General features: G+C 35.5%; 1 protein-coding gene across 2 annotated transcripts in view; it reads left to right on the top strand.

The window, feature by feature from the left end:
• Nucleotides 1-6000, top strand: part of tbc1d9 (TBC1 domain family, member 9 (with GRAM domain)) — a 100071-nt gene that overhangs the window by 1333 nt on the left and 92738 nt on the right. The gene's annotated exons all lie outside the window — the stretch shown is intronic.

Genomic DNA, 6000 nt, shown 5'->3' with positions numbered 1-6000 from the left:
AAATAAAATAAATATATATATTTATATATATTTATTTTATTATATATATATGTATGTATATATATACATATATATATTTATATAAATATACATATATATATATATAATAAATATATATATATAGCTAGAATTCACTGAACGTCAAGTATTTCTTATATATATATATATAAATGAACACTGAAATTCAAGTATTTATTTTATATATATATATAAATATATATATGTATATATATATATAATAAAATAAATATATATATATATATATTTATTTTATTATATATATGTATATATATACATATATATATTTATATATATATATATATATATAAAATATATATATATATAGCTAGAATTCACTGAACGTCAAGTATTTCTTATATATATATATATATAAATGAACACTGAAATTCAAGTATTTATTTTATATATATATATATATATATATAAATATATATATATAATAAAATAAATATATATATATATTTATTTTATTATATATATATATATATATATATATATATATATATACATATACATATATATATTTATATATATATATATATATATATAAAATAAATATATATATATATATAGCTAGAATTCACTGAACGTAAAGTATTTCTTAAATATATATACAGATATATATTTTTATATATATATATATATATATATATATATATATATATATATATATATAAAATAAATATATGTATATATATAGCTAGAATTCACTGAACGTCAAGTATTTCTTATATATATATATATATATATATATATATATATATGAAATACTTGACTTGGTGAATTCTAGCTGTAAATATACATATATTTATTTTATATATTCTAGCTGTAAATATACTCCTCCCCTTTTAGCCACGCTTCCGTCCCACCCCGACCACGCCCACCCCCTCCCCCCACCTCCTGAAATCGGAGGTCTCAAGGTTGGCAAGTATGATCGTTGTATTGATGTGATTCCTTTTTTGTAGAAGTTGTCAAGCGCGAGTGCTAAAGGGCTTAGCTCCGTGGTGTCCAAAGTGCGGTCCTTCTGGCCATTTGTGGCCCGCGGCTTGAGTTCTGCTGGGCGATACAGCCTTTTTATTAATATCTTGATATTTTTAGGCCATGTCACGATACATATCTCCATATTTTGCCTTATCCTTGAATCAACACCTGATTTTTAGGGGTGTAACGGTACACAAAAATTTCGGTTCGGTACGTACCACAATTTGGAGGTCACAGTTCGGTTCATTTTCGGTACAGTAAGAAAACAAGTGTGTGTGAAGTAATGGGAACCTTGGATAGGTCAATAATTCATATTAACATTGATTTTGATTTTAAACCTTTTACTCTTTTCGTTATACAATTTTTATATTCCATTAGGATTTTTTTAAATTTTATGTTCAATTTGTTTTTCATTTTTCTATATTTTTACAAGTTAGTTATATTTTTATACGATTCTTACACCTATTACACCTTCTTAAATCAATAACTTTTGTTGCTTTTTTTTTAACTTTTGAATTTTAGTTTTTTTACTTTTACTTTAATCGTTTTCTCATCCCCTTTTACTATTTATCAATATAAAATGAATACAATTTTAAACCTTTCACTCTTTTCGTTTAAAAAAAACTATTTTATTTTTATTCTTACATCCCATTAAAAACGTTTTCAGCCTTTAATTTTACCGTTGAAATTTATTTATTTTTTATCAGAAGATTTTTCATGTCATTTTTTTTTGACATTTTCTTAACAGCAGTTTATTTTTTTTAACCATTTTCTACTGTTAGTGTAAACAAATAAATTGAGATGGGTAGGTTGTGAGTTCAAACCTCGGCCGAGTCATACCAAAGACTATAAAAATGGGACCCATTACCTCCCTGCTTGGCACTCAGCGTTGGAATTGGGGGTTAAATCACCAAAAATGGTTCCCGGGCGCGGCCACCGCTGCTGCTCACTGCTCCCCTCACCTCCCAGGGGGTGAACAAGGGTGATGGGTCAAATGCAGAGGACACATTTCACCACACCTAGTGTGTGTGTGACAATCATTGGTACTTTAACTTAACTTTTAGGTTTAGGGTTAGGGAACATTTACGCACCAGGGCAATACTGTCACCTAGTGGAGTTGTATAGGTACTGTTGGAACTAATGAATGTTCTGTCGGTATAATTAGTGCTTTTATATTAGCATCTGCTTAATTCCATTCCTGGTTCTAAGGCTATCATCACATTTTCTCTGACATCGCCAAAAAAAAAAAAAAGTGTCATAATTTGACGTAACGATAATTTTTAATTTACTTTGACATTATTTCTGTTCAACATTGTGTGTGCGACTTTGGAGGCTCAGATGTTTTGTTTTGAAAGTCCAAAAAAAGCAAGATTGTGATCAATCCTGCTGTGCATCGTTGTATTGATGTGATTCCTTTTTTTTTTTAGAAGTTGTCAAGCGCGAGTGTTAATGGTGCTAAAGGGCTTAGCTCTGTGGTGTCCAAAGTGCGGCCCTTCTGGCCATTTGTGGCCCGCAGCTTGAGTTCTGCTGGGCGATACAGCCTTTTTATTAATATCTTGATATTTTTAGGCCATGTCACGATACATATCTCCATATTTTGCCTTATCCTTGAATCAACACCTGATTTTTAGGGGTGTAACGGTACACAAAAATTTGGGTTCGGTACATACCTCGGTTTAGAGGTCACGGTTCGGTTCATTTTCAGTACAGTAAGAAAACAACAAAATATACATTTTTGGGTTATTTATTTACCAATTTGCAAAATTTTTCTTCGTGGAATATTTGATGTGAAGTAATGGGAACCTTGGATAGGTCAATAATTCATATTAAGATTGATTTTTGATTCAATATTATGATTTGAGCAATGACAGTTTAAAAGAAAAAAAAAACAGCTTTGTTTTATTAGTCAACATTGCAACTTTTTGTAAATTACATTTAACCTTTAAGATTTTTTATTTCACTTTTGTTATGTTTTTGTTTATTTTAATAGTATTTTTAGAATGTGCCGTGGGCCTTTAAAACATTAGCTGTGGGCCGCAAATGGCCTCCGGGGCACACTTTTGACACCCCTGCTATAGATAATAAAAAATTAAATGTGATAAATCTATGGATAAAAAGCAGAGCCTGGCGACGCATGCGCGTTTATCATAACTCTCTCTCTCTCTCTCTCTCTCTGTCTCTGCCCCTCCCTCACCAATGCTGCTGCGCGCACAATTTGTTTTGTTTTTAACCCCTTCTTAAACCTGAACTTACATTGAAAATACACGCAACCCTAACTCAAAATGCCGGACATTTGAGGCATTTAAGAAACTCCGCCCTGACAGCTCCGCAAAAGAGGACATGTCCGGTGAAAAGAGGACGTATGGTCAGTCTATCCTAGCCCGTTAGCTGCTAGCATGCCGTGTGTTGTGCCTCGGTGTGCATTGTTTACACAACGTGCGTTACGCTACTTAATATGTCCGGGTGGAAACTCGTTCGGTACACCTCCGAATACGGCGTCACATTAGTGCCAAAAATCCGAGCGCATAAAAACTGTTATCGCGCGCTGATTCTCCACTTCGTGCGCGCGAGCGCGACACCCTTTTGCGTGCGCGTGGTGCCTTTCTGCGCGCGCGCCGTCTCGGTCTGTGCACTCTCTGTGTACTCCTGGCACCTCTCCTCGCGCTGTCATGTTTCTTTTTGGCACTTTGGGGGCGGGTATGCTTAGACGGCCCCTCCTTTCTGATTGGCTCTGAGCATTTTTCATATGACCAATGATTCTCCAGCGTAGCAACGTTGTAGCCATCTTACCTCGGACATCTAGCCTCAATCATTACATTGATGTCAATGGTACATGTACTAATTACATTACCATAACTTGCTCGATTTTTGACCAATTTACAAACGGTTTGCCTTGTTACAAATCTTATTACATGTAGATATGACATAGGATGCTGTACCTGTTGAAATTACCTCTTTCGCTTTAAGAAAAAAAATGACTTAATTGTGCAACATAGTTGTGTAGGGTCAGTGTTAGTCAGTTCTCTGATTATTTTTAAACCGTTTCAGAATACATTATTAAAAGGCTATTTTTAACATTTTAAAAACAAAATTCAAAGATTATTTCATTAATTTTATGGCTGAATCAAAAGAAATTCCATAAATTAGAAAACAAATGTTCAAGAAGAAGTGAAAATATAAAATAATGTTATGGTTGGATGTTATTGCTGGTGGACCAGTTCTGGCTGAAAGATGTGATTATGGTGTTTGTTGTCTTATTATTTATTTGAGTCACATTTTGGATTACCCTGTATTGTGTTTATGTGGTATGAAATAACCTTCATCAGCGCGTGACATTTTTTTATCCACTTCTTCCTCCGTAAATCTTGATACATATTGACGATGACCCGCCCTGCTATACTTCTGATTGGCTCTGAGCATTTTTCGCCTGACCAATCAGAAAGAAGGGGCCGTCTAAGCATACCCGCCCCCAAAGTGCCAAAACGAAACATGACAGCGCACAGACCGAGACGGCGCGTGCGCGCGCAGAAAGGCACCGCGCGCGCGCAGAAAGGCACCGCGCACACGCAAAAGGGTGTCGCGCGCACGCACGAAGTGGAGAATCAGAGCGCGATAACAGTTTTTATGCGCTCGGATTTTTGGCACTAATGTGACGCCATATCCGAACCGAACCGAAACCCCCGTACCGAAACGGTTCAATACAAATACACGTACCGTTACACCCCTACCAAGATGTGTGTAGAACAGGCCTGGGCAGTTATTTTGACTCAGGGAGCCAAATTTAGAGGAAAAAAATGTGTCTGGGGGCCGGTATATCTATTTTTAGGAACACTCACAATAATGTCTGATTGAATGCTAAAATCGTTATGACAGACCGCCTTAAAAACAGAATTTTAAATTTTCTATGAACGATAAAACCCTGAATATTGAGACCATATGAACGTCACACCCCCTCTCAATCGACATATTTTACAATCAAGCCAAATGCAACAAACACAGCGAAATATGAACGCGAAGGTAAAAAAACAAAAAATATCTACAATCTGATATATCTGATACATCACTAAGCTTTAGAACTTTCTTGTAAAAATCTCCTTCCGAGTGTTGTCCCTGGCACTCGCATTTCAGGCTGGCCGCTCTGGAAACACTCAGTGGAAACGCTCCCCACCCACACTGCTTGGTGCCTCGTCTCACCTGCTGTGACGTAGATTACCATAGTAACTAGTAGGGTTGTACGGTATACGGGTATTAGTATAGTACCGCGATACTAATGAATCATATTCGGTACCATACCGCCTATGAAAAGTACCGGTCCGCCACACCCTAAGATATTTTGTTAAAATAAAGCCGATAATGCAATTTTTTCCGGTCGCCTTTATTTAGAAAAGTATCGAAATAATATTGGCATTAGGACAACACTAGTCACTAAAATATCATGCAAAAGCGCAGATTCCAACCATTGAAATACTTTGTATAGATGAAGACTTACGGTCATTAGAAAACATCACTGCACATCATAATGGCAGCTACACTTTCCATCTTAAAGATCTAAAAAAAGTATTTGTGAATGTCCGGCGGGCCAGATTGAAAAGCTTAACGGGCCGCATGTGGCCCCCGGGCCTTAATTTTCCCAGGTCTGCTGTAAGATATGCAAACGTTCTTGACAACGCTCGCATCCAAGCTGCAATGACCAAGATGTGTGTAGAACAGGCCTGGGCAATTATTTTGACTCGGGGGGCCAAATTTAGAGGAAAAAAATGTGTCTGGGGGCCGGTATATCTATTTTACAAAACCTCACAATAATGTCTGATTGAATGCTAAAATCGTTATGACAGACCGCATTAAAAAAATGGAACGGAATTTTACATTTTTTTTTTACTGAATGAGACACCCAGAATGTACATGAAAATAAAGAATGAGGGAGGGTTGGCAAGTATGGTGTAGACCATTACCACGTATCCAGCTGTGCATCGTTGTATTGATGTGATTCCTTTTTTT

The sequence above is a fragment of the Nerophis lumbriciformis genome, linkage group LG27, assembly GCF_033978685.3.
Source record: "Nerophis lumbriciformis linkage group LG27, RoL_Nlum_v2.1, whole genome shotgun sequence".
Classification (NCBI taxonomy): Eukaryota; Metazoa; Chordata; class Actinopteri; order Syngnathiformes; family Syngnathidae; genus Nerophis; species Nerophis lumbriciformis.
The sequence above is the reverse complement of the archived record's forward strand: the minus strand, read 5'-3'. Positions and strand labels throughout refer to the sequence as shown.